The sequence below is a fragment of the Dasypus novemcinctus genome, chromosome 9, assembly GCF_030445035.2.
Source record: "Dasypus novemcinctus isolate mDasNov1 chromosome 9, mDasNov1.1.hap2, whole genome shotgun sequence".
Lineage (NCBI taxonomy): Eukaryota > Metazoa > Chordata > Mammalia > Cingulata > Dasypodidae > Dasypus > Dasypus novemcinctus.
Window position 1 is genome coordinate 68,882,180 of NC_080681.1, and position 12,544 is coordinate 68,894,723.

Here is a 12,544-nt window from a genome sequence, read left to right on the forward strand (position 1 = left end):
CAACTTACATCTGGTACTTAAAGAGGCTCAATTCTAAGGGCTAAAAAGGAGATAGCAGTGGTTTGCTAGGTGCTAGGTGTTGGCAGCTTTACCTTTTAGCCATAGGGAGTTTTTTACTAAACTCTATGCGGACTTCAGAAATGAATTTATAATTTAATAAATGTGACAGTATGAGGGCCAGAAAGGTTAAATAATTGCCCCAAGGTCACAGAGTGAGATAAACCAAACTCAGATTGGTCTGCTCCAAAGCGTGTGTCTTTCCACTATACAACACTGCCTAGGAGGGAGGGGATCTTAAAATGTACTCGTTGGGAAGTGGACGTGGCTCAACTGACAGAGCATCCACCTGCCATATGGAGGGTCTAGGGTTGGATACCCAGGGCCTCCTGACCTATGTGGTAAGCTGGCCCATGTGCAGTATTGTGATGCACAAGGAGTGCCCTGCTATGCAGGGGTGCCCCTGAATAAGGGTGCCCACGTGCAAGGAGTGCGCCCCACACATGGAGTCACCCCGCGTGAAAAAAAAGCACAACCCACCCAGGAGTGGCACCGCACACATGGAGAGGAGACACAGCAAGATGACGCAACGACAACAACAAAAAGAGACGCAGTTTCCCAGTGCGGCCTGATAATACAAGTGGATGCAGAAGAACACACAGGTAATGGACAGAGAGAGAGCAGACAATGGTGGGGAAGGGGAGAGCAATAAATAAAAATAAAAATCTAAAAAAAAAAGACATACTCTTTAATGCTACTACAATCTGTAAAACCTGTGCCTAATGAGTATTAACCTAAGTATAAGTGAAGGCTTCTTTCATATATAGAGATTCCATTGTCCCTTCACTAGCTTCCCATCTCAAACACAATAAAATCCAAGTGCCTTGCCATTGTATAAAGGCTTGCATTTATTCATGACTAGACTCTAACTTCCCAGCCACCTTACTCACCATTCTCTGCCATTTACTTTATTTACTTGCAGCCACAGCAAACAGAGTCCTCCAAAGACACAAAACCACTTGATGTCGCTGTTCCTTTGCATGTACTGCTCCCCCTCCTGGAATGGACTGCTCTATGCATCATGTGTGTCTGTCTCCTTCAAAACCAGCTCCTGAGTCACCTCCTCTAGGATATCTTCCATGACTCTCCCCATTGTTAATTACCTATTCTTCTGTACTGCTTGCAGATTATACATATTTCAATTCTTTTACTTATCATTTGCTTATTATTTATTTACTTATCGCCTTAGAAGTCCATGAGCTATGGATGGCAGGGATTGGATCATATATATCTGTCTCTCTCCTTCCAGCCTGGTGTGCTGTCAGGCATGTATTAGTTGCTCAATAAATTCTGGTGTCCTTCTCTTCCCTAAAATCAAAGACATAGCTGGTAAGTGGGAGAAACAAGAAAAGAATCCAGTGCTCCTTTAACTCTACCAAATCTCCTATTACTGTCAGTTCCCTGACGACCTTTCTAGTGCCTTGCCTATGTACTTTTCCTTGCCCATATACACAATCACATGACCAAGGCTCCATGGAAGGGGGACTGTGCTTGATAGGGGCAGAAGCTGTGTGTCCAAGGCAGGTCTTACATTCCCCTCCACTATTCCAGGCAACAGGAGACACACAGTGTGATCCCTGCCTTGGAAGACAGCATGGACACTTGCCGCAGCCCGAAGGCTGCACGGCGGGGGCCCGAGGCTGCCCTCTGCTGCGACTATCTATGCCTGGGCGCAGCTCTGTTTCCTGCCCTGTTCAGACTCTGGGGAGGGAAGGGTGTGAGGGTGAGGAACACTAAGCCAGGACAGTCTGTCCTAACCCATTGTCCCAGCTCTACAACAAGGGATCCCGTTTTTCACAAGCTCATGTGATTCATCAGTTAATGTGTAAAGCACTTGAGAAGAGAAAAGCCAATTAGAAGCGCTAAACTGTTTCATCTCTGCTGTAAAGGAAGCAGTGCGAGGCCTTAGGAAAAACTCTCATGCAAATCATTTGGGGAGGTGTGTGCAGCGGAATGTAACTCAATGAATAGATTCAATTGAAAAAGATATATTCCACAAAGAGAGGCCACAGATAAAAGAATGTGCCTCCATCCCCAATGAACAGACAGGAAGGTAAACAGGTGGGTGTGAGAAAACTGGACAGGAAGAATCTTGGAGAGATCACATGAGATTCGATGAACCTCACTTTATACAATAGGCACTGTCCTTGAAACTCTGTGTCAGTGGAAACTTCAAGGTCTTGGACTCATTAGAAGCCCTGGGAAAGCCTGTGTCTGAAAGGACCCCTGATGCTGAATCCTTTCTTAAAGTGAACCGTCACTATTTAGAGCATAGAAACATTTGATAAAGCAAATTCCTCGGCTTGGGACTTTCACATACAGGGGCCTTTGTGGAAAGTGGGAACACCACCTGTATTGCGTTCTCTCCTAGAGTTCACATAGCCAGTCCAATCAACTCGTTTTCCTGTTCTGTGAACTCTGTTGACTCAAGCTCAGCAAAACCAGGCTCTTTTCTTTTGCAAAGGAAGCATCTGGTTCCAAGTCATAAAAGAGAAACCCAGAACCTTTTGCTGACTGCTTGATAAGCACCTGGGAGGGCACACGAGGGCACAGTTTCACAGAGTTCCTCTGCAATCACAAAGGCACATGTCCTCCAACTCAGCCTTTTCATAATCCGTGTTTACTCAGAGAACGTTTACCCAGCTCAGAGGTAACTGGTCTGCAAAAACTCCAGTACTTTGGTCCAAATCCAGGGTCTCAAACAGATGGCTGAAATGAGATGATTACAGCCCCCCTCCCACACACACACACACACACACACCCGTATCTCCCTAGAGACACAGGGAATATAAGAAGGAAATGCACTGTAAAAAGACAATCATTAAGAGAGTGAAGGGAGTCAAGTGCAATTACCAGAGTTGAAATGTAGATGAAATCTATTGGGGAATGGGAAAAAGGACTATGGCAGATACTGTAAAAAGCCTACCATTATCTACTGACCCACCTTCCCTGCTAAAGGAATCTCAATTTTGTTTAGGGAGGACAATGTGGCCAGTCCTGGGTAATGCAGCATGATTTAAACTAATCAAGACAGTCCTGTGCTGGCTTTCCCAGCATCCTTTGCAGCTACCAACTATAATATGACCCGGTTCTAGTCAATGAAACAGAAATTTGCTAGCAGGAAATGGGGAAGAACTGTGGCAGAAACTTTGCTTTACTGATTTAAGAGGAATAATGGATTATGAGATAGGTATGATGTCTGGAGCTGCAGTATCCATCTTAGAGGCACTAAGAATGAGGATGGAAAGCCAACATGCTAAGGATAGTAAAGCAGAACATTAGAAAGAGCCTGGGCCCCGGCTGACATTGGAGTAGTGGAAACCACCAATAACTACTCATCTTCAGATTTCTTGCTGTGTGAGAAAAATAACCCTAACTAAATTAAGCCACACTTAATCATGCTATCTGCTCCCTGCAGTTGAACACCTTCCAACTAATACATGAAGCAAACAATTTCTGAGCTCTTAGCATGTGGTGACTGTTGTACATTCATTCCCTCATTCGAACTACTCAAGAGTCCTATGAGTTAGATACTATTATTGTTCTCATTTTATAGAAAAGGAAATGGAAATTTAAAGGGGAACAGAACCCAAGGCCACTCACCTAACTGGCAGAGCCAAGATCTTAAAACAGGTCTAGCTTACTCCCCAATTTAAGACTTTCCCCCCATCCTCTCAGAGAAATAAGACCATGAACACCAGGTACATTTCCCTTAGTATCCTGGAGTTTCTACTGCTCAGAAGTGACATTGTCCAGACCCACCCATGGGCTGCAAATTTTTATGGCACTCCTGAAGCTGATACTATGGTTTTCTGAATTCACTGCAAAGCTATCATCAAACTTGGATCTAACTCCTCTCAGCACTTTATTCCAGTTTTTTTCCATTCACTGCTCCTTTTTTCAATCGCCTCACTTCATTTTCTGTCCCTCTTTCTCTACAACCCCCAGGGTCAATTTAATGGACATCAGATTTATAGTCTTTCCCCTTCTTCCTCGAAGTAATCTGAATTTTCTGTGAAATCTCCTTCTTATATTCCCCATATCCATTGCTACTGATCCCATTATAGTAATGAAAAGAAGAAAGCAAGAAAGGAACCAATATTTATTGAGGACCTATTATGTGCTAGGCACCTTAATTCTTTCAACAATCACCAATTTGCTCCAGTCAAGAAATTTCTCCAACTCTCTTTGGAGAAAGATAAAAAACAAACGAACAAATAAAAATGCTAAAATTAAACCAAAACATATGTTTAAAAGTGACAGGGTTATGAAAGCATAAGAACCAAGGAAGAAAAAGGAGACCAATACCTCGGAACTGATGGCTTAAAATGTCCAGCAGTGAGGTTTGTGACTGAGGACATCTAAAATATGCTGTCAAATTAAAACTTGAAAGACAAAGGTTCTGTTTATTGGAAAATATATTTTAAGAGTGTCTCATAGCCTGTCAGTGAGTCAGCTGCCAGTGTATGTGAAGAGAATGTGTCAAGGACTTACAGGTTGGTGTGGGAGATGGGAAGTGGGGAGCATTCACTCCTGCCCACAGTGGCATGGAGGAGGGGAAGCAGATTGGATGAGTAACTCATCTCTGCGAGGTGTTGCTTACTAGTCCACACCTACTCCTGGAGCTGAGAACACAGGAGGGAAAAATGACCAGGCACTGCCTCAATTTAGGCTCCCCTTTTCCCTTTAGATACTGAGGACTATACTCGTTTTCTGAAGCCTTATTAGAGATACATCTGCCCTTGGGAAGTTTCTTCTACCTTTGGGCACAATTTAGCTTAAGGGAAGAAATGCTGTATTTTGGTTGCTGACTGTTCAGAGGAAAGAAAAAATATGCCCAGTTGAATCAGGTTTTGGGGCACCAAACCTGGTGCTGAATAGAAAAATACACAGGGTTATGATCTTGGGGGGTTGCCCTACTTTGTTAGAGCGTTGCTTGAGATCCAGCATTTTGCAGGTAGGTTCTGGCCATATCCAAACAGTAGCCTGTGAGGACGTGCTGAAAGACCTATCCTGGTCCTTCAGATAGGGACGCACTGAGGGCAGTGTTGGCTGTGCAATCACAAGAGGGTTCATGACCTGACTTATGGCTATGTGGTTCTGGGAAATCACTTCCCCTCTCTAAACCTCAGTTTTCTTGTCTATACAATGGGGATAACAATAACAGTTCTTCCTACTGAAAAGGGCTGCTCTTTACATCAAATGAGAAAACACTTTGTAATTCAGAAAACACTGTTCAAACACAGGCATTGTTAGCCACTAAACAATAAAAACTATAATTTGTTGAGTGTTTAATATGTGTCAGGCACTTACTTTTTCTATACCAACAGCATCTAAGCCTTAAAACAATCCTAGGAGGTATACACAGTGTTAGATGTACCCTCTCACTAGGTTTGCAATAATTAACAAGCTGTGACTCAGTTCCCCTTAACACGCATTGAGGAAAGACAAGTCTCCCCAGGCCCCCGCTCCCCATAAGCCTAGGTGCCTAAAAGCACGGCACTTCCCCTAATGGCTGAACAAAGGAACCGCGTGGAAATGGGAGTAATGTGAGAGAGAGACCTTTACTCCCTCCAGATCAAAGTGCCACCTGCTCCTCCAGCATTCCAAGAAAACCTAACTCCTTAACCCACTACCCTCTAACTACACAAGGGAAAATGTTCACCTCTAGGGCTTTCTATCAGCCCCTGTACTTCCCTCAGACCCTGACCCCCAACCGCCAACTATTATTTCCCCACCTAGGAAGGTACTGTATAAATTCATACTCCACCTTCCTGAGGTGGGCTGAAGTCTATTTTTCAGACCTCCTCTTTTGGGAGAGGTTCCCAATAAACTTTCTGCCTGTCATCATCAGTCTCCGTGTCGCAGTGAGCAACTTTTCTTTAACACATAGGCATCACTATTTTACAGTTAAGAAACCAGGGTAGAAAAAGTGATTTTCCAAAACAATCGAACAAAAAACAATTAAGCACACATATGCTTCTAAGCAATGCAGCAAAGTTTCAACCCAGATCTGACAATAAATTCTAGGATCTCCTAGAATCTAAATGGTCTCCTGCAGAGGTTCTCTGTGTTCACAGATACCAACTGACAGCATTGGTAAAGGTCTTTCTCCCAGGCAGAATATGAGAATTGAACTTAGTCTTTATTTTAGAGACACATGAAGTAGTTGAAACTGGGGCAGGTCTTCAGAAGAACCACGTGTAGAATCAGTCCTGTCCCACTGGACCCAGGGAGCACTGGGCCTATTCTAGGTTTCAGATGGATGAGTCAATCTTAGACCATCTTCAGGAGAAAATGGCCAACATCCTTTCACTGTAAGTAATTAGGGATGCAGGTGTTGTTTGAGAAAGAGCAGAAGGTCTGGAGACAGACTGGTTCAATTCACAGCTCCCTCATATACTGTGGGACAAGTTTACATTTGTCTTCTGAACTCATCTTCCGCATCATTAAAATGGGGCCAATCACATCAACCTCAGATGGGCCTTGTGAGTCTTGCGGCAGTGCAGCACAGAATGTGGCACAGGTAGGTGCTCAATACAGAGAGCCACTTTGATCAACACACTCTTTTCTCAAAGTCAGGAACAAATGGGTCATTGCCTGACACTCCCCTCTAATCTTGGGAGTTTTCAGTTGTGTGGGCTTGTAACTGAAACAAGATCAAATCCAATGCAAACTAGAAAGAGGAAGGTTTTTTTTTTCTCTCCTCTAAGGAAATATGAGTTTCTTGCCTTTGGAACTCTCAGGGGCTCCTTGAACTTCTGTGTGGTACATAAACTCCTACAGGGAGGCAGTTCAGGTCAGGGTGGGGAGGAGGCTGGGAGCATCAGTTAATTGAAGTACAATGTCAAGTGAGCTTGGTGCAGTGAGTGAGGACATTAAACCAGGAAGGGATGTTTCTTGGAAATGAGGGGTGAAGGGGCTACTGGCTGATCCACCTGCAGCGGGAAGGATTCTAAATTTATCTGCTTGATCCAGAGAGGACAAAACTGAACATGCCCCTCTTCTAAGGATGGGCTAAAGCCTTATCTACCAGATCTATGGATTGATGAGCAAAAATTAAGAGCAGGGGGAAAAAGCTATAATATATAAGACCATATCACCAGACCAGAGTTAAACAAGGACAGAAAAACTTTAAAGACTTTTCTGCCCCCTCCATTCTTTGAGAAGTTATTGTTCTTCGAATCCTCACAATAATGGATATCACATTGTATTATTATTTTTGTTGTCATTACTATTATTTCTTTTTTTTTATTTCTCCCTCCTTCCCGCCAACCCCCCCCCCCCCCCCCCCGTTGTCTGCTGTGTCCACTCGCTGTGCATTCTTCTGAGTCTGCTTGTACCCTCGGTGGCACTGGGAAACTGTGTCTCTTTTTTGTTGTATCATCTTGCTATGTCAGCTCTCCATGTGTGTGGCGCCACTCCTGGGCAGGCTGTGCTTTTCTTCACGTGGGGTGGCTCTCCATGCAGGGTGCACTCCTTGTGCATGGGACACCCCCACACAGGGGCACCCCTATGTGGCACGGCACTCCTTGTGCACGGCAGCTCTGTACATGGGCCAGCTCACCACATGGGTCAGGAGGCTCTGGGTATTGAACCCTGGACCCTCCCATATGGTAGGCGGACACTTTATCAGTTGAGCTATGTCCGTCTCCCATTACTATTATTTCTTTACACTTCTATTTCCCCTACTAGACTCTGAACAACTCAAGAGGGGTTGTTATCTCCTGCATTTAGCAGGTTTGGGAATACAGTAAGCAATTTAATAAACTTTGAGTCACTGCAAAAAGGTACTTAGGAAGAGTTTTGCAGATTGCTTAAACTTTGGTTTCTAAGGCAGAACTTCAGGAATATGTATGGCAACAGATGGAAATGTTCTAAAGGAGTCTGTACCTCACCATGCTCCTTGTGCACCCCCACCCCAAAGGCAGACAATGGGTGCTGAGTCCATAACTTAGCGATGCAGAGACCTCTCCAGATCAGCTGATTTCCAGCATGGTGGAGTGTGTGGCTTGTGCATACATTTGTAAATTTCATGAGGCAAATGCAGTCACACTGCTTGCAAGTCAGGCAGCTAAATGATTTATTAAGCAAAGGTTACAGCACCTGTGCCTTTTTGTCAACAAATCAGGCCCATGCCATGCCAAATGATTTGTCTAATAGCCTAAATGGTAATTTGGTTTTAAATAGCATTTCTGATACCACAATTTTGTTGATGCAGAACAGTGATAGATTTGGGTGATAAGGAGGAAATGCCTACTTTTAATATTGTTTGCACTCATTTTTTCAGTCTAAAGAACAAGTACTACTGGAGTTCTGTAGGTTAAACTCTATATTTAACATTCTGATTAAACTAGAATCTGAATCAAAATGAGTTCTTTGCTTAGTCCTCCTATGTGGGAATTGGTATTTCTATTTATTACCTGGTGATGAAATACTAACTTTTTTTTCCTCTAAATAAATGTCTCTTTTTAATGGCTCTCATCTTCAGGGATCAGATTAAATTATGGGATGAAACTGAAGTGGCCATTGGCTTTCTGCTATTTAAGGCTATGGCACATTCTCTATTATTAAATTATATCATTCAGTAGGCGTGCAGGGAACATTACTTGTGCTCAAAGTGAAGTAAATACTCAATTCCCCAGAGACTTTTCTATATGCTAATAGCAACTGCAGTGGGGCGATATTGAAAAATAAGAGATTCCGAGTAGACATGAGTGGTCATGGTTTCTTAGAATAAGTGGTTGTTCTAAAGGCTGCAGGGAGGTGGACACCTCTCGTGTTAATGACAAGTTACAACATGGAGGAGGAGGAAGAAAATGAGAGGCAAATAATGATAGTACCAGCAGTAGCAGACAGGTGAGGCAGAAGAATGGGACAGATAACTTGGCAGGAATGTTTGAACAGAGCCAAACGCTGGAGAGAGAAGTACACTATAATGGGAAGCAGTCTGAAAGAAAACTAGCCTCAGTGAAAACTGTCTCAGTGAAGGGAGGAATTCTCGGGAGGAAAAAGAAAAGACTGGAAGGGAAGGGGGAGGAAAAATGGCTTTCAATTATCCATGTTATCTTTCCCTACCAATCATTACAGATGATGAATAGGTGCAATAAAAGCCAATATTCAATTTTTCCAATTTACATGGAAAGAAGGCCATAATATATTGTCAAGAGGAAGAAACCAGCAGGTTACCAAATAGTGTATAGAGATGATCTCATTTTTGCAATATATTTGTATGCATACAAACGGTCTGGATGGATTTATATACAATGTTAACAGTAGGACTACAAGCAATTTTTATTATTTTTTTCATCTGTATTTTCCACAGTTTACATGTATCATGACTGTAATAAGAAAAAATCATTATTTTTAAACGTCCTTACGAATCATTTAGATTCATCCAACACATGCTGAATACCCACTATGTGCCAGGCATGGTAATAGGTGCTTTCTCAGAGGTTAGTACACTGTTAGAGTGGATTATGTTGAAAAACAGTCCACTTTCCCTGGCTATGTCACAGAATTTGAGACTCTTATTAAGTGAAAGGGCCTTTAGGGTATATTTAATGATTTGATTTTAATGCAATCCCAGGTGTAAAAGCAGGGAATATTCCAGGAGCATTCCTGAGAGTTGAGCATCAGTCTCTGAATATCTCCAGGGAAAGGTGCTCACCAGCTCACGAGGCAGTATGCACAGTGGTTAGAGAGCATGGGCCTGGGGGTCAGACAGTCCTGGGTGCAAATTCTTGCTCCACTCCTTATTGCCCTATAGCCTTGGGAAAATTATCTCCTTAGGTCTCAGATCCCCACTGGGTGGCTGTAAAGATTAGCTGGATAATGTTCCTAAAAAGTACTCAGTATGTAGAAAATGCCCAAATAAGTAGGATATATATAATCAAAGAATACTTTTTTTTTTCCCTTTTTTAAAGAAAAGTCTTATGATAAGCTGAAAGCTGGCTTCTTATAAGGTTATGTATTAGTTCAAGTTCTACCCTCTGGAAAAAATGGAGACTAATCTGTCTTCTACAGATGATGCTCCATGAATTTTAAGGGATTTCCTTTGGGAACTAGTCATTGGGAGAAGGAGAGGCCATTTTATTTTGTATTTGTTTACGGATTTATGTGCAGGATACCTCTTCTGCACCTAGTAAACTCAAGTAGATGTTTTGGGTGACTAATTTTTACTTTTACAGAGACAGGAAGCAAAATTTTGTTTTCCCAGGAAACTTTTATTGTGATTCAATTAATACAAATTTCATGCCTTTTAGTGAAGGTATCAATACAGAAAAAGGCAAGTTTGCCTGAAAATTACTGGTCTGTGGGCCATGTTCAAATTACATCTTTAAAGATTTCTATTTTAAAAAATTCTTGCACTGAACTAAGGTCCTCTCAAAAGGGAGTTTATTTTTACATATATTATTATTTTTATCTCTACATATATTAAACACTTTAAACAGTTCTAGATAGTTCTTTTTTTGTTGTTGTTGAAAGAATTACTATACACACCTTAAAATTCTAAAGTAGAGTATACAATTTTTAAATCCTCAGGATATATACATATCTATTTTTTGGAAACAAATGACAAATTCATTAGCACGATTTCTCATATGACAGTGGGGGATGGCTTTCTTCAGCCAAATGTAGCAGGTGTCACTGTGATAAGCAACATTTAAGCTATTGTTCCCATGATGCCAAACATCTAACAGAAACCAAAAAAATTCAGTTCCAGATGCCCATATTGGGTCTATGACATCATTAATTCAGATGTGTGGAAAATCTGGATTTTAAAGAACTGAATTTTTGTGGTCAACATCATGAAGACTCAGTTTCAGGTTAAATAAGGCATCTGAGAAACAAAGTCATACTGGAATATAACACCTTTCAATTACAGAGTAACATATTGAAAGGAATACAGGGTCCAATTTCAGTGCTTCACAGCTTATGTAAAAAACACTACGTAAAATACAAACACGACATTTCAAAGCTGAGTCGAGATTCTTAATGAAGTAACCTGAGTACACCAGTGCTTTGAGAAAAGCAATCATCCAATATAGTGCCCCTGTCCCCAGGAATCCCCCTCTCATTGAGACTGAAGATGGATGCCAAAAGCATAAAGTGAAATTATGTTCTTCTGTTTTAATGCTTTTGAGGTAAATTTTCAACTTCAAATTCATGAGAAAAGTATTTGAATGATGGGGAAATAAGCAATAAGTGTAGAGAAATTTATGGGAGGTACTGATGAGGGGATTTTAATTCTAGATGCCAAGTGCAAGCCGGTCCAAGAAGAAACAACAGAAGTGGGAAATTCAAGAGTTAACCCTCCCCCTCCCCTGCTAGCCCCCCCTCTCCTCCCAGCTGCCTCCTCTGATGCTGTACTTTCTGTGACCCTGCTTCGGTATAAGGAAGGCTTCAGATGCAATGCAGTTTAACCTGTGCTGTCGACATAGCAATAAACTAAAGCCCTTGGAGAGAACAAATGGACCCAGGGAGGCAAATCTATCCCGTTCATAAGCACCTGGTCATAGTTTTACAAACAAAGATGAATAGTTATAAATTAGGCATCTGGAGATTACACACCCAGGCATATGCACGGAATATCTCAGAGAATTCTTTCAAACACTGCGCTTAGAACCTCACAGGGAAAATACTTTCCTTATGTCAATGATGATAACATATAGTCACATTCTAATTATGAAATTAGAGCACAATTTCTTTCAAGACTTGACTCTCACTCCATTTCACAAACCTCCAAATACCTCTACAATAAATACCTTTGAATTCAAAAAGTCCTTCATTGTTTTTCAATTCACAGCAGTCATTTGAAAACTTTAAAAAAAATATTGCTTCTCCTTGACCTTTACTAGCACAAAACACAATTGTATATTGAAAAACAAAAGCTCCTCCTGGCATACTCTTTTCTCATTCACCTTCCTCAAAACCTGACATTACATTCACCCCTGCTTCCCCTTCTCACTGCACCTTGCAGTGTCCAGCAGCAGCCATCAACAAACACCTCCTATTTCTAGACCAACACAAGGAACTTAATCGGGATCATAAAACCCTTTGCATTCTTTAAAAAAAAAAAAAAAAAGCCTGCCCAGGTTCCTGAGGATCCTATGAGGAATAAAGAAGAATGTCTGCCCCCACCCCCTCAGCATGCACTCTGATGTCCAAGGCAACCAGATTTTACTTTCGTGGTTCTGTAGGGGCCCACTGCTTGCCCATAGGAAGCCGTGAATTCCTAAAGGAGTTGTAAAGCACATTTTCTAGCACTGGGAAACTACTCTTGCCATAGCAAAAGCAATTCTGGCACAGAAGCCCTCCTTTTCTACCTCTTCAATACAAGAAGCAAAAATCACAGGCAACATACTCCACGATTTCTGAGAACATGTGGAAATGGGGCTGAAGGGCCAGGACGGGTGGGGTCAGGAGGAAAAGACAGGGACCGGAAAATGCAGCCTGTTGTGTCGAAAGTCAAGTTACAATGCAC

The 12,544-nt window shown here is 42.0% G+C and overlaps 1 protein-coding gene across 10 annotated transcripts in view; it reads right to left on the reverse strand.

The window, feature by feature from the left end:
- Positions 1 to 12,544, reverse strand: part of NFIA (nuclear factor I A) — a 530,380-nt gene that overhangs the window by 20,037 nt on the left and 497,799 nt on the right. The window lies entirely within an intron of this gene.